The 25,303-nt window shown below is 40.6% G+C and overlaps 1 long non-coding RNA gene across 5 annotated transcripts in view; it reads right to left on the bottom strand.

The window, feature by feature from the left end:
* Positions 1 to 25,094, bottom strand: part of LOC122710075 — a 68,859-nt gene extending 43,765 nt beyond the window's left edge. For 3 of the 5 annotated variants that reach the window (XR_006345810.1, XR_006345813.1, XR_006345809.1), the window contains exons 1-3: positions 24,107 to 25,094; positions 7,685 to 7,838; positions 5,933 to 5,997 (exon numbers count right to left, since the gene is read on the bottom strand). This is a non-coding gene — a long non-coding RNA (uncharacterized LOC122710075). Of the gene's footprint in view, positions 1 to 1,327; positions 1,407 to 3,167; positions 3,304 to 5,932; positions 5,998 to 7,684; positions 7,839 to 24,106 lie in introns of all 5 variants that reach the window. The other 2 variants (XR_006345811.1, XR_006345812.1) reach the window with 2 other exon arrangements.
* Positions 25,095 to 25,303: the final 209 nt, after the last annotated feature.

Raw genomic sequence — 25,303 nt, forward strand, 5'->3', positions numbered from 1 at the left:
CCTCTCTCAATGATTTCTTCTCCTAATCTCCATGGTGTTAAACTCCACACACTTTTGGGAAAACCCATCTTCCTTACAGGCCCCTCCTAGGGTCTGTCCTCTTTTCCACCCAGCACTATATTTCCTCCAATTCAGAATGCTCTCTGGCAGGAAGAGGGTACTAGGAGCAAGTCGTGATCGCTGGTCTTTGACATTTTAAGTCTTGTAGAATATAGCTCTCTAGCTATCTAGCCCTCTTCACATGATGGAGGCATGCTGAGTTGAACACTCATACTGACATGTATCACAAGGACATATCTTAAGCCTCAGAGAGAGTATCACCTAAACTTACAAGAAATAAGAGGAATGATGATCAGACTGCCTTTCTCACAATGGACTTTCACTTGCCACATCGAGTACTATGACTTCCACCCCTGAATCCCAACTGCCTCCTCCGTTGTCCTCTCTACCACCTGCAGAAATGACCACATAGCTTTGGTCAATTCACTCCTTTAACTCCACACATTTTTATCACCCAATTTGATATTGCCAAATAATTCAAATTCTTATCCAAGAATCATCTAAGGTGGTCCCTTTCCAGGATAAGAGAGTTACAGTAATATCAGGAACTATTTTGTTGAAGATTCCATATCCAGTCATCATTCGTCTAATTAGAGAAGTTAAAGATTTGAAAATTGACCAGAACTCATAGGAAGTACTGGATCTCTGTTCTAAAGACCAAATGCATGTGGTGCTTCAATAACCCTCCAAGCAACAGCCACGCTTCTGCAAATTGAAGTGATTGGCCTCGTTGTTTAGAATATTCTGAGACTCAGGCAAGTCCCGTCTTCAGCGCTGCTACTCTTTCTTTCTTGGGAAAGGTGTGTTTGTGAGAGTATTAGCAGTAATAGAAGGCGTAGTAACAGTGATGGTAGATGTGTGGGCTGGGGCGGGGTGGGGGTGGGTATACACAGGAAAGAGCCACCAAATGCTTTTCATGGCAAAATGGTATAGGAAAGGAAAATTTCGTGTGGAACCAAGAATGACTATAGAAGATCTCTTGATTCATTACCTACCTACCGTATAGAAACCTTTCAGTACTTTTAGCCCTTTGTCTTCCCAAGAATCAGTTGTACAAGTTATTTGCTCAGTAATCCCACAAAATTAGGGAATCATAAAACTCACTCACACTAACTACATTTTCTCACTGTAACTTCTTGGGTTCATGCTCCTGCATCTGTTTTTTAAACCGGTGTGGGCAGGGCAGAGCTTCAGCCCAGGTGGAGGGAGTGGAGCCTGGAATGAGCTGCTGGAGGTCTCATTTCAATCACGATATGGAGGCAATTACCTGCGCAGATGTGACCCACTCAGTTTACACCAGGTCGCTGAGAAATGAGTCTGCATTGGTAGGGCTCTTGTTTTCAAGGCTATGTAAATATACCATGTAGGAAAAATGGATAGTTAACCTTTACTTTAAGAATAAACCAATAATAAATTCATAAATTAGAGTTCATTTTGAATCATATTATGAAAGATAAATAAATTATATAACTAAACAAAGACATTTAACTCTATTTCAAAACCTGATATGAGTGGCTCAAAATATTGACTAAGATGAATGCAAAATAACCAGGTGACTTTAATATTCTGTTGGCCTTTGGGTACTCTTTTTTCTTTCAAGGATAAGAACATCACTTCCCAGCCAAGACTTTGAGTTGTTTTGATAGTTCTCTGATCATTCCCAGAACGGTGAAGGAATTCTCAGTTTTAAATCCTCTGAAAAAAATACAGGTACTCGTAATCCAATATTTGATTATTTTAATGGGGCATTGGAGGTTTAGGCAGAGTCATGAAATCCAAACAAACAATTGAATGTTGCAACCCACTTAATAAAATTAGTTCCAGGACACACAAATCACTCAGTTGGAAAAGAATCTTCAAGAAGAGGCTATAATTAAAGTAAGAGGGTTTCTCATCAAGACAGAGCCTTAGGACTTTGACTCTGAGGTATATAAGCTTTGCACATTCTTTGAACCTGTCTTCACTGCTTGAAAAGAGAGAGAGGGGGAGATGGAGCTAGAGCCAGAGAAAGAAAGGAAAGGAGGGAGAGAATTTTAAGGAAACTATGACGCATAAGGGATAAAAAGAAAAAAACATCTGCTGGATAATTAGCAAATTCCTTCACAAAGAGAACATTTAAAAGTTTAAAGTTTTCAACACCAACTAGACCACATTGTTTCCAAAATAATGCTTACTATTATTTTCTATTCTAAATTCAGTCAATTCAGAAAATTATTTAAAGAGGAAAGTAGGGGAAGGAGTGGAAAGAAGGGCCCTCTTCAGTAACTACCAATTGAAATCTCAATCTGTTGTGAAGTTTTGGTATCTTGTGTCACCCAAGACGGGGAAAGAGCCTTAAATATCATTTCCAAGCTGGCTCAATATTTGTTTGTCCTCAATTTGAACCAAATTAATTTGATATCCAAATGTGCTACTTTTTAACCAAGTGTTGGGCTAATGTGCAGTCACTCAGTCGTGTCTGACTCCGCAATCCTTAGGACTGCAGCCTGCCAGGCTCCTCTGTCCGTGGGATTTCTCAGGCAAGAGTACTGGAGTGAGTTGCCATTTCTTCCTCCAGTGGATCTTCCCAACCCAGGGAACAAACTCGAACCTCCTGTGTCTCCTGCACTGAAGGTGGATTCTTCACCTGCTGAGTCATTTGGGAAGCCCAACAAAGCAAGTAAACTATATATTTCAACTCCTTCAGTTGCTGAAGTTGGAAGGGGTGAATTGTATTTTTAGCTGAGCAAATATGAAAGGGAGCTGGAAATGGTTTGGGTCTCATATCCAGTGGGAAAAATGGAGAACTGGTGGCCAATTAGTCTACAAAATTGGCTGAATTTCAAGAAGAAAAATGGTGGTGAGAAAGGTTTTCATATTTAACATTTTAAGAATAAAAAGTATACTTTAAGTACAGAAGGATAAGGATAGGTAAGATAAGGAAGTGAAGCTTACTTCCTACCTGAGCAAGGAGATGAAAACAAATTCAAAGTCCTTCAACCTATCCTCACAGGGCCAGGGCAACAAGGAGGGCTGTAGTCCCCACTGCTAAGGCAATAGGAGAAGCAGGAAATGGAGGGACGCAGGAAGCATTCAGGCAACAGCATCTGGAATGGCTGTGACCTTACCCATTACAGTTTCTTGACTGTTTGTTACTCTGAACTTCCACCCCTCCTCTTTCTTTCTCTTCCGCTCCTTCCTTCTTTTCATGCTCTTCTCTACTGCATTGGGCTTCCCTGGTGGCTCAGAGGTTAAAGTGTCTGCCTGCAATGAGGGAGACCTGGGTTCAATCCCTGGGTCGGGAAGAAGGAGAAGGAAATGGCAACCCACTCCAGTATCCTTGCCTGGAGAATCCCATGGACGGAGGAGCCTGGTGGGCTACCTTAGTCCAAGGGGTCACAAAGAGTCGGACACAACTGAGCGAGTTCACTTTCACTTTCACTTTCTCTCCTGCATTGGGTCTGCTACATCTTCTAGCCTCTTCCTCTCTGAGGCTAACACAAGGAGGAGGTCTGAATAAAAGCAAGATTCTGGCAGTATCAGGGAAGAGTGGTAAAAGATACTTGTTACTCCAAGCTCTAACTTCCACCTCCTTGAGAAATCAGGTGATTTTAGTCAGTGAAAATCCATGATTTCTTGGCATCCCTCAAAATATCGTGATTTATAATATAAGAATTTGCATGCATGTTCTTTGGTAGACAAAATGCACAAAATTAATCAGTCAACACAGTTTATTTGGGATTAGCCTAACCACTAGCTTATTTGCTCACTTAAATGTCATGAACAATTACAAAGGGCTCTTCTCATGCCTCCCTTATTCTGTCTCTTCCCATCCTTACTAGTAAATTTATCTGGTGGGTGGACCTCACAGGCTTCATAGATCAATGACTAATGCTATGGAAGTTCTTAATGGCCCATTGGGTTCAATCCTCATGTATTTGTATTGAGGGTGGGAGGAAACATGTGTACCACCCTCCTTTCTGAATATGATCCTAACTTTTCCTGCAAGATAATCAGTATAAATTACAGTTTGAATGAACTTGCTCACATTTTCTGAGAATACATGCCAGTAGGCAATCTGATGACACCATCAAAGAAAAAGCCCTGACTTTGACACAGTTCAAACAGGAACATTCATAAATGTTTCCATCTCCAAGTATCTTCTTATTATATGCAGGCAGAAAATTGACTGAGTCAATTCCACTGACCTGAAAAAAAACTTTTTGCTGATCTGAAATTTTTAGACCCTGACTGTGCAGCAATCGGTAAATTGTTACCTATATAACTGCTTTGTGCATGAGTAAGAACCCACAGAACATTTGTAGAACTGAAAGACCCCCATTCTAGATCTTACTAAAATCTTATATCAAAGGCAATTCATACACATATAAAACAAATTCTGAATAAAAATTATATCTGTCTGGGTCCAACCAGGAAAACAAACCTCTCTAGGTATATAAAATAGAGGAAATTTAATTCCTTCTACAGATGATAAATGGAGATGGGGATGGCAACCCACTCCTGTGTTCTTGCCTGGAGAATCCTATGGACGGAGGAGCATGGCAGACTATGGTCCATGGGATCACAAAGAGTCAAACATGACTGAGCAACTAACACTTTTATACTTTCATAGATGATAGAAGCTGAGAAGTAGAGCCCACAATAGTGGTATAACCCAGAGACTGGCAAGAGCCGAGACCCTCTCTGAGGCTGGAGGAATAGAGAGAAAGATCACTGTTATCTTAAAATCCAAAGTCAAGGTCATAGGAGCAAATGGCCCAGATCTGGCACCCTGGCAGAGTGTTAGCTTAGTTAATATGAACACTGAGTGCAAAATAAATTCAGGAAAAAGTATTGCTCCTGACACATTATACCATGAGTGCTCAATATATATTTATAGGTCCCACACATACATCAGGATGACTCAAAGAAGTCATCAACAAGCTTTTATGCAAAATTGGGAACAGGGACATTTGAGATAGCATCCAATAATTATTTTCTTTTCAGTTATTTCTTTCCAGTGCTGCCTAAACAAGCAAAAAGAGTTACCTGATACATGTGAATTTATTGGGATCATTACCCTGAATCCAAGACAACTAACTACTTAGTTTTCATTCTCTTTATGAAAGCAAAGCTTGGCAGGCCTGGAAAACCCGCAGTCTACAGGTCGCCCATTTCTCTCCAAGCCTTTTGCCCAGCCTTCTCACCAGTCTGCGAGCCTATGGTGTCTGGCTTGTGGCTAGACCACAATTCTGAGGCAGTTGGCAAGTGGGGGCGGTGCCAGGCTGACTTCACCATGATGGTATCAAAGTTGGGGTTGGGTTGCCAGTCTCAACAAGCTGATATCAAAGTCAGCCCCCTCCTCCAACCTGCTTGGTTTGTCTGCTGGAATAATTGGCCAACATTAAGCTAGAGACTATAAAGACCACAGGATTATTTAAGATCCCAGTTAACCAGTTTCCCAATACCAACTGTTCCAAGTAAGCATTGTGTATCATGTCATGTACAATGAGGTAGATTTTAGAGTCATCTAGACCTAGCTCCAAATCCCAATCCTTTTGTTTACTCACTGTACAGCACTGAGCATCTCAACCTTTCATCGATAAAATAGGAAGGATGAGGTAGGAATAAGGGCACGTTGCACATGTAAGCTCAGTTCTCCATGTAACATACACTTTATGTTCAACCAATGACATGTACTGTAAATGTGAATGTTTAGTAAAAGCTGTTCGTTGATAACAGTGATAATCCATGAAGGATATAGTTTTGCAAGGTAGAATACTGGGCAAGCCACTAAAGCAGTTACAGTGCAAGTAGCCAAATATTGCATATGGATGTGTAGTTGATGTGTGCTCTCTCCATTTGAGACAAAAATGTTCTCTAGGCTGCTTACCTGAAACTTGAGGTCCTACTTCCCACACTCATGATGGTGATTCTGATCCATAAAGTCAACAGCCCCTGCAAAGGAACGTTCCAAACTGAGTCAACAAATAGGAATTCAGAAGAAACACCACTACCCCTGACTTCATTGTGACTGGGAAAAACCAGCTCTGAATCATTTTCACTTTGTATATGTAGATTGTTCTGTACTGACTGTAAATGGGAACAGAAGCACTAATATTTGCAGTAGGAAAACGGTGGAGACTAGGAGTTTCAAAGGAGAGGACCGTCTGCGGAAGCCATCCACACTCTATCTGTTCTCTCCCCTCCCTCGTCTTCCCTTTGCCCTTCTGCTCCTCCTGGTATTTCTTCTCTCTCCTGCCTGCCCTCTCACCCACAGGGATTGCTCGCCATAAGATGAGACACGTTTCATTATTCAGAGCGAAGCATTCAACAGGCCATCTAAAAACGTGATACATCCCCAAATAATCATATTAACTATTTTGTTATTTCAAATTTAAGAAATCTGCACATGAGAACTGTCCAAAAACTAGGCAACTGCTTTTCTTTCAGGGGGTATGTTGACATATTCAGCAAATAATTTCCAAAACACTATGTGATGTTTGAAGTTGTTTTTCTAACCAAGACAGTGTGTGTGGCTTGAAAAACACATTTGTGTGGTATGTTTTCGTAGATTGGCTTGCCAGGTGACCAGAAATAAAAAGCATGTCCTTAAAATTCCCTCCTCCAAGGTCTATCTTCCCCAGTCAAGGGGTTCAGTGCATTCCAGCTTTACATTTTTTGCTCTAACGCCCTGTGTGGCCTTGCTCAGTTTAGATTTGAACCCAGTTCAAAAAAGCACAAGTCCAGGAAAAGATTGTGCAAGACTTTTGTGTTTACACTGCACTGTACATTCTTAACAGTACTGGCTATTTAATCCATAAACATCGATTTAAATTTTATGAGATTACCAATCAGCGTCTCAGAAAATATTACAAATTTAAAAGCAAAAATAGAGAAAATACTAAATAAAGCAATGTTTTCCCAGAAGTTTATGTAAGATAATGAACACAATTGCATTGATCAAGTCAGTGAGGCAAACATTGGTCGGGTGACTGCTCTGTGGCTGGGTGCTCAGAGGAACATAAAAGTGAGCAGGATTTCCCAGACCTTTATCACATCATACTGTAATTATGATTAAAAATCAAATTATGATTAAAAAATTATCAATTCATTAGAAAATCATTGTGCAGTCTCTCTCTATCCGAGCTTGTAAGGATATTGATCTTGGGGGGTACAATACTACTTACAAACTGCTTCATTCTGCTCCAAATTTTCTTATGAAGTTTTAAAGATGAATGAGAGAAGAGCATTTTTATTAAATAATTCTTTAAATTTCCTATATTTATCGTGGAAATTTTATCACAATAATGATAAAAGCTAACACTGAGGACGGTCAACTTACGATGTGGCTGGCACTGGTCTAGTTTTAAGCATTTTTACATACAATCATTTCTTTAGTTCTCAGAATAGCCTTTGAGCTGGGGTTCAAGTTTCTATCACTATGTAACTAACTAGCTTAAATTTAGTGGCATTAAAGAATAACCATTTTTCTATGTTCATAGATTCTGTGGGTCAAGAAATCAGATGCACAAGAATTCAGATAGGGAGGACTAGGTTTCCGTTCCACAGTATCTGAGATCTGGGTGGGGAAAACTTAAGCAGCTGGAGGGGGCATGACCAGAGAGCTGGGGGCTGGAATTACCTGATGCTGTTTCCTATACATCGGACAGCTGGCCTGGGATGACTGAAGACTGACTCAGGTGGAACTATGGACTGGGACCCGTATTCGTGTAATGTCTCCTTGGAGCTTGAGAGTCCTTACAACACAGCAGACTTGATCTTCTTACTTGGCAGCTCTGGACACCAGTGAGCAAGGCAGAAGATAGACATCAATGGGTTGGCTGACCTTGAGTCAGATGTTTATATTTGTGGCCAGTGAGAATAGGACTATGTTTTCAAACTTGGACATCTGGGCTCACAAGTCTGGGTATTTCCCAGTGAAAGGAACTATTTTACAGTAAAATTCAACCTAGTGGAAATTTCTGCAGTTGCAAGTTGCAAAGAAGAAAGTTTATGTTTTCCTTATAAACACTTACTAAGAATAAACTTTATATATGATGATAAGTAAAAATTAAATAAACAGGAATCAAATACATAGGAATGAAAGCATTGAGGCTGAAAAGAAGAAAGACAATTGAAATGCAAAGGAAAGGAAAGAAAAGGTGCAAATCAAGAGGAAAAGAACAGAATTCACCAAATGAAATGTTTCCCTGAGTTTGTGTGTGAGTATGAGATCAGTGGATCAGTAAGAAAAAAAATGAATCAGGGTTTTAGAGAAACAAAAATTCAAAATGGAGAAAAAGAGGGGGTGGGATATTAGTTGGATTATAGCCAGTTTTCCAGCTCCAAACATCTGGAGCCAAGACAAGGAAAGGTGAGGCGCTGTCCTTTGCTGCAACACTTGCCTCCACAGGGGCTGGTTACTCAGGATATTTACATTAAATTAACGTGGCTGGCTATGGCTGTGTTCAGCACTTGGATACGCGGTTAAATAATCAGTGTGGTTTGGCTGCTGGTTTCTTTACTGTGGTTGAATAATTGGTGTTGTCTTGGTTGCTGGCTACTTAAAAAATGTATATGTGCACTTGTTTCTCTTTTTTCTTTCTCTTGAGCAATTTTGACAAGCCCTTGGCAGAAAAGTGGCTGACCAGCTTTCAAACCAGTGCTTTTTCTCCTTGTCATTTATGCTTCCCCCAGATGCTTTTTAAGGACTTGAGAGTCTTAAAAACTTTTCTTCCCGGGATCTAGACGATGTGCTCTGTGTTAGGAAAGAATTCAGCTTGCTTCTTTTTGTTTGTAGCAAAGAGATAAGGCTGAGTCTAAGGGCAGCTGTGGTTTACCAGAAATGGATGCCTCTTTTCTAGGTATGATTCACTAGATCCTCAGATCTACCATAAGAATGGGGAAAGACAATTACAATGACCTTTGGATAAAACAACTCTGCGTTGGTGCTGTGCTTAGTCACTTAGTTGTGTCTGAGTCTTTGCGACCCACGGACTGTAGCCTGTCAGGCTCCCCTGTCCATGGAATTCTCCAGGCAAGAATACTGGAGCAGGTTGCCATGCCCTCCTCCAGGGGATCTTCCTGACCTGTGAATCGAACCCACTGCTCTTATGTCTCCTGCATCGGCAAGGGGGTTCTTTACCATTAGTGTCACCTGGGAACCCCAAAACAACCCTATATGCAGGTCCCATGTTAGTCATTTGCTAGATCTTTAAAACCTAGAACAGTACTTGATACATAGTAGATGCTCGATATTTGGTAAATAAAGGATAATAACTGTGAAAATAAAGTTTGCTTCATTCAGTCTTTTTGTTGATTTGCTTAACAATTGTCAAATTACCACAAGCTGTTCTGCCCTGGGAAACCCACTCCTCCCCAGATGGCTCTGTCTTCCCTCATATTCCAAGACTCAACACTGACTTCAGGCAAATGATGATCAGGGTGAATAATCCTCCTTCAGCAGCAAACTGGGACAGGAGTGTCAAGAGACAGCACAAGTCAGGGACAAGCCTCCACCTGCCAACAAACTCCAATGATATATGCATATAAGTCATGAATGAAGGCAAAGTCTTTAACTGCTACTCAGAAACCACAGGTTCTCAGGGTCCCAGAGGATAAGGAACCCAAAGGTCCAAGTCTGAAGCCACATACAGAGAGGAAACTAGTGCTTCAGAGTGGGAAGTAAGAAAGAAAGAGCGTTTTTTCAAATACGTCTCGTCAGTATTAGGATAAATTCACCTCTACTAGAAGTCTAGAACATGAATTTAATGCCAATCATTGTGGTTCCTCAGATTCAGGATAATCTGAGTAAAATTGATCGGAAAGTGTCAAGTTTCTTAATATTGATTCAGATCTATCTCAGGGCAGAGGTGAGGGTGAATACCTAAGATTTTAAAGGAATTTGGGGAGGATTCTTTAGAATTCATTGATCTTGCCATTTTAGTAAGGAGTTTTATTTTCCCTAATAAAAGGCATTCTTCAACAACTTTTTTGAGAACTACTAAGACCAAGTATAGAGAAACTCCCAGGAAAGGCAAACCTCTCATCCCCTACGCTGTGCTGGGTGCTATGGAAACAAGGTGGGGTGGTGGCCAAGGCGACAGGCTTAGCAGGTCACTTTCTGGGCATTCTCACTTATTCGGTGTTGGATCACTTAACTGCCTTCAACTTAAATGCCATCAATCTTTGCCTTATTAATTTTCTGAAGACATAAATAATAATGTTTGTCTTACACATAATAAGAGAAATTAAAATTAAAGCTACAAGGAGGTATAACTTTCATCTATCAGATTGGCAAAGATCCAAAAGTTTAATGACACGTTGTGTTGGTGATGATGCAAGCAGACAACACTCCCGTACGCTGCCACAACTTCTTTGGAGTATGGCTGACCCATTGAAACAGCACATAACCAGCTGAAACTGGTTTTTCCTCCTTAAATAGGTTGATGGATTAATCAAAACTTGAGTTATTTTAGAGAATAGCACTGCGCGTGTGTAGGTTGGAAAGCCATGTCTCCAGGATGACCTCGGAACTAAGAACCCCCAGTCCACCTAACTCAAATAGAAATGTTGTCACCAGAGCCCTTTGTGAAGCAAGAAATTGGTCAATATGGAAAATCTGACTTCCAACATCAGTCCATACATCAGTTCATAGCTTATATGAACTGATTCAAGACTAGCCAATCAGCCTCCAAGTTTGGAACTCCCCCAACCTTTTAAATTTCACCCTGAACCGTGGATCATGCAGACAGATTTGAGTACTGCCTCCTGTCTCTTTGCTGGTCAACCTCACAATAAAACTCATTTTCTCAAAAACTGGTGTCATGGTATTGGCTTCTGTGTACATAGGGGCAGTGAACTTGCTTTGTAACACTATCATAAATAGAACAGTTGATCTATCACAGTTTAAAATGTCCCTCCTCTTTGATGCAGTAATGTCACTTCCTAAAATGTATCCTCTGGCTGTATTAAAGTACTTGTGAAAAGACAAATGTGCGAGGTTACTCACTGCTGCATTGAAACCACAAAAGATGAACTTTGTTCATCAGTAAAGGACTGGCTAAATAATGTATGGAACATCAAAAAAATGGGATACTATGCACTCATCAAAAGGATAAGCAAGTAATAGGTCAGTGCTTGGAACAGCGTCCAAAATGTATTATTGAGTGAAAAAAAGGCAAAGATGATTATTTTAAAAGATTTATTTTATATACATATGTAATATCTCTGGGGACACATATAAAACTTTGATAGCAATGGTTGAGGGAGGTGAGTCTGTAGGTGCAAAGGTGAGTGGAGGCTTTCTGGACACGTGAATGTTTTTATACCTTGTATGTTTTGCACTATATACATATATTTCCTATTCAAAAGTGCATTTGAATAATAATAAGAATAAACTGGCAAAGAAAACATGGTGAAAGGAGTTTTGGTAACTAAATGTATACCTATGCATGAAATGAAGGTCTATAGCATAAAGCCACCAATCACAAGCACCCCTAATCAGAACACTATTGGAACAGAGTGCTGATCCAGGTAAGAACTCAATAAATATATCTGAGGTGGGTAACTGAATTATATGAAAGAGTCTATCAATATAAATGGTTAATCATTTAGGGATATGTGTACAAATTTTGGATTCAAATGGCATGTATGGCCTCACACTATTTTTTCAACAGAAGAAAAAAGAAATACTGGACTTTCCTGGTGGTCTAGTGGTTAAGAATCCTGCCAATGCAGGGGAAACATGTTCGAGCCTTGGTCTGGGAAGATTCCGTATACCATAGGGCAACTAAGTCCATGTGCTGAAACTACCGAGCCTGTGCTATCTCTAGAGCCCAGCAACCACAACTACTGAAGCCTGCATGCCCTGGGGACTGCAGGAAATGCAACAGGAAATGCCACCACAAGAAGCCCATGCACTGCAACAAGAGAGTAGCCCCCTCATTGCAACTAGAGAAAGCCTGTGTGCAGCAACGAAGACCCATTGCAGCTAAAAATAAATAAATTTTTTTAAAAAAAGAAAAGAAATACTAAATGTTGAAACTTTAAATAATAAAGCTATAGATGAAAAGATTCAATTTAACATCCATGATTCAATTTAACATCAGTTTTAAGTTAAAACAGAAAGTTTCCAAGGGGTTGTCAGTATAGTCAAACTATTCTGTATAATAATAGTATGATATAGACTGGTCAATATACATTATACATTTGTCAAAACCCATAGAAAGTATAACACAAAGAGTGAACCTTAAGGTAAACTATAGGCTTTAGTTAATAATAAGTGTTGATATTTGTTTATTGATTGTACCAAATGTACCATACTAATAAAACATGTAAATAAAAGGGGGAACAACCCAGGGAGAAGAGGGCAGGAGATATGTGGGAACTTGAAACTTTCCAATCAATTTTTCTGTAAACCTAGCAGTGCTTATAAAAATAAAGTCTATTAATAATAACAATAAGAGAACAAAGTAGAACATAGGAAGATTCTTTTTAAAAATGCTTCAGCTTTCTGACATATATAATTAAGCATTCCATGAATACCTGTTGGCTTCAACTGAATCAAAGTCAGTAAAAAAGGAGCAGATAAGTATGAAAGCAGCTTTAAAATGTAGGATGACTATCAACTTATTTGTGATAAATTTGATACAGTCCTGGGATTCACATTTCAAAAGAGCCTTAGACAGTTTGTCAACAATCAGTCAATAAGATCATAGATTTTTTCCCCCAAGAAACTTTATGATAATTACATATATTTAGCAATAAAAATAGAAGCAATTCTAATGCCTCTCTCCCAAATTCTTTGAGAAACATTAACCACACACTCATAAATTTTACGTTAACTTGTTGATATATAATTTTGTTGTTGACAAGGTTTTCTTGACGGGGGAGGATGGAATGTGGAGAGGAAGCCTATTGCCTTTGTTTAGACTTTTACAAGGAAAAAAAGTAAAATTTTTAAATAACTGAGAAGCTCTCTCACAAATTATGTTTTAATGTTTAGAGAACAGTTTATCCATATTTATGACACATTTACAAAAAAGTTTCTTCTTGATATCAATAGTGAAAAACAAGATTTTAAAACAAGGCTTGGCACAGCTTTCAAATATCCCACCATGTCCACTAAAGAATTGACTCTAATTATTGAAGAGCTTAAGATGTCATGTCCAAATGTGCATAAGGTGATATCTTGGAAAAATTACTCTTCGTAGAAAACTATACTGACTGCACATTCAGAACTCAACATTCAGAAAACTGAGATCATGGAATCCGGTCCCATCACTTCACGGCAAATAGATGGGTAAACAATGGAAACAGTGAGAAACTTTACTTTGGGGGCTCCAAAATCACTGCAGATGGTGACTGCAGCCAGGAAATTAAAAGACACTTGTTCCTTGGAAGAAAAGCTATGACCAACCGAGAAAGCATATTAAAAAGCAGAGACATTACTTTCCCAACAAAGGTCTGTTCAGTCAAAGCTATGGTTTTTCCAGTAGTCATGTTTGGGTGTGAGAGTTGGACTATAGAAAACTGAGCACCGAAGAATTGATGCTTTTGAACTATGGTGTTGGATAAGACTTTTGAGAGTCCCTTGGACTGCAAGGAGATCCAACCAGTCCATCCTAAAGGTAATCAGTCCTGAATATTCATTGGAAGGACTGATGCTGAAGCTGAAACTCCAATACTTGGGCCACCTGATGCGAAGAACTGACTCATTGGAAAACACCCTGATGCTGGGAAAGATTGAAGGCAGGAGGAGAAGGGGACAATTGAGGATGAGATGGCTGGCTGGCATCACCGACTTGATGGACATGAGTTTGAGTAGGCTCCAGGAGTTGGTGATGGACAGGGAAACCTGGCACGCTGCAGTCCATAGGGTCGCAAAGAGTCGGACACAACTGAACTGACTGACTGCCAACTGCAAGCCTGGGAAGGTAAAGCAGATTATGCCTCAAATGGTCTATTTGGATTTTAAATTTCTGTTTCATTAATATCTCTCTTTCATAAACTTTGAAAGTTAAGTTTCGTGAGAATTGAAGTGCCTGCTGATTCAGTGGGATTTCCTCTTGTTGACACCCAGCCAGTATCTTGATCTCACAAAGCAATAGTGTGGGGTACACTTCCCACCCCCGGAGAACAGCTGCTCTTGTCTGCTCTATGGAGAATCAGAAAATCTGGGTCATTCTGCCACTTGGCATCCTGTAGCTGTTAATGACATTCTTTGAAGAATCAGAAGTTTGTTTCCTACATTTGTATTAATCTTCAGACAGTGGTGAGCCCTTAAGTTCCTACACCTAACAACTTGTTTGCCTCTAAAACAAGAGAAAACAGCTAGCATCAACATATAGCACAGAACTTCTCCAACAATTTGTGGTGAAAGACTTGGTTATTTTTCCATCTATCACTTAAAAATAAATAAATAAAAATATATGAATAAAAATAAATACAGATGCATGGTCTAAATCAGAATCTTAAGGTCCCAGTGTCTTTGTGAATATCTTCCTGAAGGGGTGGGGCAAAGTGAGCTCTATCCTCTCTTTACCAAGAGGGTTTTGTAAAGACAATGTAAAATGACAGAAGTTCATTCAAACTTTATTGCAACAAATTGATTGTTTCTATTCAGGGTTGGAAGAGTCACTTCATAAGTACAAGCATCACCGATGTCAGGTTCCCCAGCATACTGTACTGCCGGTAGACATTTATCTGCTCAAGGTGAGTGCTTTTGGTTTCCATATACTCTAGCTTGGAAAAGTTTCTATCTGCAGAGAAGATGCCATATCACCCAAGTGAAATGATACCTACAAAATGGAAGCCCCCAATTTTTATTGGTCAACTCAACACGCATAAAATTATCCTTCCAAATTATCATAAAAGAATCCAAATGCTTGTTTCTACCTTCTCACAGGGCTTGTGGACCAGGGCTGACTTATGGAACACATTGGTGGAGCCCTGGTACAAGGGAAACTTTTCTTCTAATGACACCCTTGGTTTTCCTTCAGAGAGCCTACTCTCTCTCACTCCTAAGGAACTTTGTCTAGAACTTTTGGGGAAAAAGTAATTATTTCTAATGAGATTGCTAGGATAAACACAGCATTCTTTCTTATGTAGTTTTTTTTTTCGGAGAAGGGGTATAGGGTAAGATTCTCAGAATTGGGCTGGGCCAAGTGGTTGTATTTTACATTTATTTTACATTTTAAAAGTGTAGCTAGATCTGCTTGCAAAGAGAATTTGCATTTCCATCAGAGGTATCCTAAGGAGAACGACTGTCACAGGGCTTCCACAGTGTTTAGCCTGTCTCCTGGCTGTTAAAGTAATATCTCATTGTTTTCTCACTTCCTTTAATCTAACTACTAATTAATTTAAATATCTTTTCACTTGTTTGGTGACATTTGGATTTGCACTTCTATTTGTCTAGAACTGTCTATTTACATCTTTCCCCTCTTTTCTCTTAGATTATCTTTTGCTTGTAAGAGCTCTTTGTTTATTAAAAAATTGGCCTTTTGTCATCTCTGTCATAAACATTCTTTGCGGATCTGTGGTATGTCTATTGACTTTGTCTCTCGTTATCTTTTCTATACACAACTTCTTAATTTTTTATATAGTCAAATATGTATGTTTTTGTTTCATGTCTTCTGATTTTCCAGTCTTGGTTATAAGATCTTACTAAATTCTAGGATATATATCATAGCCTAAATTTTCACATTTGGTTTTTATTTTACTTTTTATATTTAAGCTTCTATTCAATTTTTTTTAATTTTTACATTTCCTCTTAAATGGATGGCCAGTTTTCCAAGCATCATTTATTTAAGGGACCATACTTTTTCCACTGATTAAATCATAACCTTTGTGAAATAAATATATGACAAAGGTTATGGTCTAATCAGCACCATATTGCTTTAATTATTAAGGAGGTATCATATGTTATGATCCCTCTCATTTGAGTTTTGTAATTATTTTAGGTATTTGTAATCAACTTTCCTATATGAATTTTAATATAATTTCATCCAGTTCTAAGAAAAACCCTGTTGAGATTTCAACTGGAATTGCATCAAATTTATGTATTATTTAGAAAAATTACCATTTTATTTTGTGACTACTTTATCTATATATTCAGATCTTATTTTCATTCTCATTGTAATATAACTACTCATGCGTCCACATCTTCCTTATAAAATTTATTCCTAAATATTTTATATCTTTTGCACAAATATGCATGAATATATTTTTCCAAACTATTATAATCGTAGTGATGGTGATGACCTTGGGCATTTTCCCAAAGAGTTGCTGTTTTGTGTTTAGTTGCTCATATCCGACTCTCTGTGACCCCATAGACTGTAGCCCACCAGGCTCCTCTGTTCATGGGGATGCTCTAGGCAAGCATACTGGAAAGGGTTGCCATGCCATCTTCCAAGGGACCTTCCCAACCCAGGGATCGAACACAAATCTCCCACATTGCAGGCAGATTCTTTACTGCCTGAGACACCAAGGAAGCCCAAAGAAGTACTGGAAGTCTTTAAGTGGAGTAGTGATTTGGTCGGACTTAGCAGCAGCATGGAAGATTACTTTAGAGTAATGATTCCAAAATGCTGACTGAAGTCACAAAAACTTCTGAAGTCTCCCTTGTGTCATAACTTTCCGGTAAAATAAGAAAAAAATAGAACAATGTATTAAATTTTTAAAAAACCTAAATGCATTCAATTTAAAAGCTTCTATTCTCAAGTTATTCCCACACTGCTTTGGGGGTTTCAAAGTTGTCTTTATTTAATAAAACACTAATGTTAATAATTGGTAGTAAGGATTTTTTTATTTGTTAATATTTGACAGAATTCAAAAGTTGGTACCTTTTTTTCAAAGACAATCCAATTTTTTAAAAAGTGAATTGATCTATGAAATTCCCACATCTGGGGACCACTTGCAGGATTATTTGACCAGAAATAAACCTTTGTAATTTTTTTCTCAAAATACACACTCCTGGGCCCTTAGGGAAGAATTCAAGTATAATGGAACTTATATGGGTATATGTATTTTTAAGAAACCTCCCACGTGATTCTGAGACACTTCCCTGGTTAAGAACCTCTGATTTAGAGAAAGAGTCGGGAAACACCCAGTGGTGAGCAATGGTGAAAACCTCTAAGAAGCCAGGGTAATGGGAATATAGAAAGGTTGGATGAGAGAGACTTTTTCTTAAATGAAATCAGTAAGACTTGGGATGGTCCTTGAGGGGGTTCTAAGAAAAGATGGGGTTTTGGAGAAGGCCCCACATCTTCAGCTGTGGGAATAACCCAATTTTATTGTGCATGAATGGGGTTCCCATCCATATGAGATTCCCATCCTATTTTGCTCCCAAGAATTCATTCTTCTTAAGAAAGCAATGGAGAGAGACAAAGAAGACTTTTAGGAAGAAAGGGGTAGACATTCAGGATGTAAGGTAGCATACAGAATTCTAGAGTAGATGTTGTTGGTTTGTACTGGATGTCTGCTACCAAGTATTCACAGTCTCTACTTATAAAAACAAAAATAAATTAAAACAGGTGAGTGGGCATCTATGACTTAAGGCTTCAGCTAAGTAGTATGCATCCTAGACACTCCCCAAGGACATATTGCTAAGTCCCTGAAAGGGCAGAGATCTGCTTCTCATGGCCTTCTCTCTGCCATATTGCTAAGCACCAACAGGTAGGTGATGCTTAACACTGAACCTTTTTTTCTTACACCAAACCACACAGCACTTTGGGAATATCATTTTATATTTCAAGACTTCAGAACTGATTCTTTTAACTTCTCAGGGCCTCTGTTCTCTTTTCTATAGTATAAGTGGTTTAGAAGTTCTGAAGTTGGCTAATTTAGAAGACAAGCAATAAGTTTCTGATTTTCACACATTAAGCCCATCAAATATTTTGACTACCTTTGATGGGCCATCAATTGGATGTGGGATGTAAAGAAAAGGGAAGAATCCAGGTAAATCTTTGACCCAAGTAATTGAGTATGATGGCAAGTGTATATATGATTAACTACTGGTGAATAACAAACTACCTCAAAATTTAGTGGCTTGAAACAACATCTTGGGTTTTTTCTTATGATTCTTTGGGTTGACCAGGGTAAGCTGTGCTGTCCATTCATGGGGCAAGATTGAAACTAGGATGAGGTGAATGAAGTGTCTAGTGTACAGAATGTAAAGGTCACTCTCTCAAAGTCCCTGCAGCATCACTATGAAAGCAAACACTTCCTTAAATTTTATATCTGGCTGCTTCACCTCCCCTCATCCTAGTCCTGACCTTGGGTTGGGGTTTCTCTTATATGCTTTCCATCACATGGCAGCTGCAGCTACAGATATCTAAAGATTCCACAGGGCTAGATATCCAAGATGGCCTTTTCACTCACATATCTTGTACCTCCTCACTCACATGGCTGAAAAAGCTGGGAGCTCCCCAGCCATCTCTTTGTCTCGCCACGCATCTTCTCCACATGGCAACCCTGGCCTTCCTCACAGCATGGTGTTCTGAAAGCATTCAGAATTCCTACACAGTAACTAGCTTCTCCAGAGCATGCATTCCGAGAGGCCCAGGTAGAAGTTGCAAAGTTTTTTGTGCCCTCACTGGATGGTCCTAGAATGTCAGTCACCAATATTGCATTCAAAGTCATTAATGTCTGCCCAAGATTTAAGGGAAAAGAAATTAGACTCTGCCTCTTGATATAAGTAGCACAGATATAAAAGGATGGAGGACATTGATGGAGATGAATTTTGGAGAATACAAGCCACTGAAAGACCAGGCAACAAACATGTTTTGGGGATGGGAAAACAGAAGTGCTCCTGGAGCAAGCTAAGTTTGTGATGCTCATTAAGCAACCAAGTGAATAAATATACATGGAAAACAGAGAAAGACTGGGATTGAAATGTAACTCAGCATCTAGGCACTGGATGAGATCACCTAAGGAGTGAGTTTCGAGAGAGAAGGAGCCCCCAGCCAGTACAATGGGGAACAGGAAAATGCAGCGTCTCAGAAGCCAAACAAAAAGGTACGTTGAAGAGAAGGGTTATCGTCCTGTCATGTGGTACTGAAAAGTCAGACAGAATGAGGACTGAGCAGTGATCGTTGGGCAGAGCAAGATTTCAGTCATCCTTGATGAGAAAAATACTGGGATGAATCTTGATTATAGTGAATTGAGGAGACAGCAGAGAAAGTGAGTAAAGGCAACTTTTACAAGAAGTTTTAATAGAAATGGAGTAGTTACTGAGTGGGGAGTTGTGGTCTAGGAAGAGTTTGTTTTGTTTTATGATAGAATGAAGTATAGCCTATTGCAAGTGGATTAGCATGATACAGTAGAAAATGAATTAAGAAAGCAGCAGAAGTAACTACAAAGAGCATTTTGAACAGGTGACAACACTGAGCCAGACTGGAAAGACAGGAGTTGGTAGCAAGTGAGATGACACTCCAGTTAGAGATTCAGAATTGGAAACTTTGAGGTGACACAGTTACGGCAATGGTTAGGCCTAGGGTACCGTTCAGAGTTGTTGCATGAATGTGAGAGAGTCAAGGAACTCAGAGGTCAAGTTTGTCATGAAGAGTAGACTGGAGAGAAACCAGTGAGTCAGAGGCTGACACCATGAGGAAATGTACCCCTGAGAAAATTAAGCCTGAATGCCCAAATGCACCAGCAATGGTTTTATACCCTATCCACTGAGCTGAGATGGAGCTATGTTCCCAGAATTCCTCTCCCCACGTGGTTCCCTGTTGGTGTCAGCCATGAGGGGAATTTTGCACCAGATTTGGAAGAAGGAAGTGAAGCAGAAGCACCACATTCTTTGTAGTCTCTGTGGCAGCTGGCACCCTTCCTTGCTGATTTAAACCTCCCCTTGGTTGGGATGGGTCAGCACCTGACCTGAGCTTCCCAAGCTCCCTCCACTCTCTTACTTCGGCTTCTCTGAGTCCTGGACAAAGTGTGTATCAGCTCCAGGTTTGAAGGCACCAGCTTTCCCTACAAGTTACCCCCTGAGTTACCAAGCCTGGAAGTGATGAGGAAGATGCTAGTTCCAGTTCACCCTGACTGGTTCCAGCTTTCCTCACAAGTTGAAGTCCCAGTTTTCCTTTCCAACCACCAATCTGGCCAACCCCAGTGAATTCAGGCTGAACAGCAGACAGAAACAACAGGCCACACCGCCCACCGCCCACCGCCCAGCTACCACCCCTGTGGGAACTCCCCTCTCCATAATAAATCCATCTGTCTTGCTCACACATCCTGCCCTGGTCAAGCTCTGGCTGACATAGCATCCACTGTGATGGGCCAACTTCTCCTCTGTGCCCAGGGTGGTACCATTGCAGAACCAGGTTCATCTGCCTGACATGCGGCAAGGCAAACGCTGACATGCCAAGGTTTACAGCAAAGTGTGTATTCACAAGGCAGTCAAATGAGGAGACCCAAGAACACTTCTCATGTGCCTCTCTGAAGGTGAAGGGTTCAGGGTACTTAAGGGATAAAGCTGACGTGTGGGGAGCATGGGGAAAGGGGATTGGAGGTAAGAAAAGGGGGAGGAATCATCATTCTACCCAGGCACATCTAAGCTACAGGTGTCTTCATGAGACAAATGTTTATAAAATGGCACATTAGTATGTTCTTAGGGTAGAGTTTTCAGTTCTCTGATGTCAAGAGGTCACCAGGCAGACAACCGAGCATGCTCAGTTGATGCTTGGGTGGTCTTAACTGGCTACAGCTCCAACTGTGCACAGCTGACTCCATGTTCCTATAAAACAACTTGGGCAAACACCTTATTGTTTAGGTTACTTGACACTTGGGAGCTTCCCAGGTGGTGCTAGTTGTAAAGAACCCGACTGCCAATGCAAGAGATGTAAAAGACACTGGTTCAGTCCCTGGGTCAGGAAGATCACCTGGAGAAAGACATGGTAACCCACCCCAGTATTCTTTCCTGGAGAATCCCATGGACAGAGGAGCCTGTCAAACTACAGTTCATAGGGTCTCACAGAGTCGGACAAGTCTGAAGCGCCTTAGAATGGCACATGACACTTGGAGGACATGTAAGTTTTCTGTAGCAAAAATTAAATCAAGCTTGGTCAGTGAAGGCAGGTTACAGGTTTACTGATGACCCTCAGTTTCAGTACTGGTTATATACCATACTTGAGGAGGAAATAGCCACTCAACTCATTCTCTGTCTTCTGTGGTTTACAGGAGTAGTCCTGGTTGAGAAGAGCTGTGAGTGAAGTGAAAGTTATTCAGTTGTGTCTGACTCTTTGCGACCCTGTGGACTATACAGTCCATAGGATTCTCCAGGCCAGAATACTGAAGACGATAGCCTTTCCCTTCTCCAGGGGATCTTCCCAACCCAGGGATCAAACCCAGGTCTCCTGCATTGCAGACAGTTTCTTTACCAGCTGAGCCACAAGGGAAGCCCTAGAGGCACTGTTGATGGAGGAAAAGTCAGTGGGTGACTATTGGAGTAGCAGACAGTCACTCAAGGAAGCTGAAGGTTTCCGGGGAAGAGGGGAGAGAATAGTTTGGAAGTGGGAACAAGGGAGGAACAACAGTCCATCTACTCCATTTCCAGGGCTGGTGAGAAGTGGGTTATGGAAGAAAAATCAGCCAGAAATGAAGAACATTTTTGAGGAAGGCTGCCTCAAAAGGCTAGCTGGGATGTATTTTTCCAGCTTTGTTGAGATATAATTAATGTATAACATTGTATAAGTTGAAAGTTTACAATTTGACAGTTTAATAAACCTGTGTACGGTGAAATGCATACCACAATAAGGTTGGTTAACACATCCTTCACCTCACATAATTACCATTTTTTGTTGTTGTTGTTGAAGTGAGAATATTAAAGTTCTACTCTCATAGCAACTTTCAAGTATAAACACAATAGTGTTAACTACAGTCACCATGCTATACATTAGTTACATCCCTGGAACTTACTCATCTCATAACTGAACGTTTGTACCCCTTGACAAATCTCATTTCCCCCAACCCTCAGTCTCTGTCAACCACCATTCTACATTGTTTTTATGAACTTGGTTAAGACTCCACATATAGGTGAAACCAGACAATATTTATCTTTCTCTGTCTGACTTATTTCACTTAGCATAATGCCTTCAAGGGACATTCATGTTGATGCAAATGACAAGATTTCCTTCTTTTTCCTTTCTTTTCCTATGGCTAAATCATGTTCCATTATATGTATGTGTATATATATATATATATATATATATATATATATATATAAAACCACATTTTACTGATCCTTTCTTAGCCTGTTGATGTATACTTAGGTAGTTTTCTATCTTGGCTACTGTGAAAAATGCTGCAATGATCATGGGAGTGCAGATACCTTTTCAAGATAGTGATTTCATCTCCTTTGGATAAAGTATTCTGAAGTGCAATTGCTGGATCATATGGTAGTTCTATTTTTAATTTTTTGAGGAACCTCCAATCTGGTTTCCATAGTGGTTGCATAAATTTATATTCTCAGTAACAGTGCATGAGGGCTCCCTCTCCTCTATATTCTCACCAGCATTTGTTATCTCTTTTTGAGGACAGCCATTCTAATAAGTGTCAGGTGATATATCATTGTGGTATGATTTGCATTTCCCCAATCATAAGTGACATTGAGCATCTTTTCATGTATTTGTTGGCCATTTGAATGTCTTCTTTGGAAAAATGTCTATTCGAGTACTCCCTCCATTTTTTAATCAAATTGTTTATTTTTTTGTTATTGAATGGTATGAGTTCCTGTTATATTTTGCATATTAATCCTTTATCAGATATGGGGTTTGCAAATATTTTCTCCTATTCTATATGTTCCAGCTGGTTTTAATTAGAGTAAGAAGGTGGAGCTTCAGCTCAGAAAGCAGCTTGGGAATATGCAAGATTTTTCTAAGAACAAATTGAGATTCCAGTTGAAGTGGGATTTGAGGGGGTGGGGTTGGTGGGGGGAAAGCTCAAGATGGGAATCATGACTTAAGCTTAAGTCAGCTTAAGGGATGTACAGAGTGATATGGGGATTAGTGTGGGGGCGATGAGAGAGGGCTTGGAGGTCTGGTGGCTATCAATGAAAACCTGGATGTAAGGCAAGGTGATACCCAGTCTCTGGGGCCGATGCAGGAGCGGGCTCACTCCTCCTTCTGTCTCATCATCATAGCCTCCTTTTCAAAAGTTTGGTCTCTCCAGCTGCTGAAAGCCATGCAGGCCTGAAATGCCATGAGGCAGGGGTGCTGAGGTGACTACCTTAAAGTTCTCAAAGCTCTTTGCCTTTCTGAAATCCCACTGAGCTCTATCAAGGCCAGGATGGGGGCTAGTGTTACAAAAAAACAACAAAACATGTGCACCTCTAGAAAGGGTGTTCTCAAATGTTGGTTCCCAACAGGATTTCCCTGAGAATTTGTTAGAAATGCAGAGTATTGCTCCCCACCCCCACCCCAGTCCTACAGCATCAGGAACTCCAAGAGAGGACCCAGCAGTGTGGCTTTAAACTAGGCCACCAGGCGAGTCTCAAGCTCACTAAGGTTTGAGACCCACTATTCTAAAGGAACTGAACAAACCAAACGTCAGCTTAAAATGCAGCTGACTGCCCACCTTGTTCTTATGAGCCTAAAGCCACAGCGTATTAAACGTGAAAGGACTTTTTCAAGGATCCAATCTGGCCTTGTACCTTACATGTGAAAGGTCCAAGTCATAGAAAGGGACTGTGACTTGTCCAAGCCCTCCCGGCAGGACGGAGATTACAATTCCAAATAACCAAAAAAATAAAAAGAAAAACAAACAAAAAACACCCCAGAATATGGGAAATGGTTGTTCCAAAGGGCCATCCAGTTGCAGACTTAATATATTTAAATATAGATTGCTATTGTTTGGGCGTTCTCCATTAATCAAGCCAGAGCAACGAGGTCTGTCTTACTTCACCCTGGCTTTTTAAGGTTTATTTGGTTTCGTTTTGTTTTGGGGAATTGCTGAAATGCAATTCCTAATGCAGACCCTGAGCCTCCGAGGAATGCAGCAGGCTCCGCCTGATAAGTCTGCAGACGCTGTGTCTCTATTCTAAGTTCTGCCATTTCCAACTCACCGGGCCCCTGGGGAGAGACGGACAGCCGAACGCTGTGCGTACTGGACCGCGGCTGCCTCGGCTTCACCAGAGGAGATTTAGCCTGAAGTTTTGTGACAGATGGAGTTGATAGTCTCTCCACGGAAAGGGGAGGAAAAAAGCGCCAGTTTTTGACAGGCTGCAGACGCCCGGTGCCTCTGGTGGTCGAAGGCTGCGTTGCGCCGCAGTTAAGGTAGTTCGCAAACTCCCGCGCCTGGATCGCAGAGGCTGCTGTAGGCGGCGGTTTCCCTTAAACCCAGGGAGACTGAAACATACGCTTGAATAGAAACCTTGCAGGATGCCAAGTTATACCCTTCCTCTTCTGTTCTGACTGCGGCCAGAAGGTACTGCGCAACATCCCTAAATATTTTTAATGTATTGTTTCTTTCATCAAAGTCCGTTAGAAACTTTCCTTCTTAAAAAAAAATTAATTTGACTTATTGGATTTCTGTCTTGAAAATGACAACAATGCCTGGCTCCAGGGCCATACCTGCCAGATCGGTAAATGGGGACCAGGGTGCTGGGTGGGGGCTGTAAAGGGTGGTAAATATCGATATCCCCCTAGCTAAAGCATTTGCCTCTTGTGTGTGCCTGGATTTTTTTTTTTTTTAAGTTTCAGAGTTCCACATTAAATTCTCTGGGTTCTCTTCCCCCCTTCCCCCCCCCCACCCCCGTGATGATCCGGCAAAGATGGGGAACTCGGAAAACAAACTGAATTTTGAATTCAGTCGAAAGCACAGATAAGGGCCAGGCAGAATTAATAAAAGTACCAAATAAATAAATAAAACAGAAGAAGAAGAAAGGAAAAAAAAGAAGAACCAAACAAAAAGGACCGTGGCCAAGCCGGATGCAAACGGCTGCCCCTGCGCCCGGCCCGCTGGTTCCGTGCGCGGGCAAGGGCTCCACATCCGAGCCTCCTTAAGAGTAGGAGGAGCTCCCGGGCCTCTGTCAGGCTCCTTAAGCCGTTCCTTTCAAGCCCTGAATGCCTGAATGTGAGCTGCCCACCACCCTCCCCGCCCTCCCCCACTCCGCAACCCCACTCCAGCGGCTCGTAAAAAAAAAAAAAAAAAGTTTTAACAACAACAGGCGGGACCAATAGCATCTCGAAAAGCCGGGAAAGGGGGCCGAGCAAAGGGCGAAGGAGAGTGGAGAAAGGAGAAAGCGGGCAGGCTCGGAGCG

This window comes from Cervus elaphus, chromosome 16 (genome assembly GCF_910594005.1).
Source record: "Cervus elaphus chromosome 16, mCerEla1.1, whole genome shotgun sequence".
Lineage (NCBI taxonomy): Eukaryota > Metazoa > Chordata > Mammalia > Artiodactyla > Cervidae > Cervus > Cervus elaphus.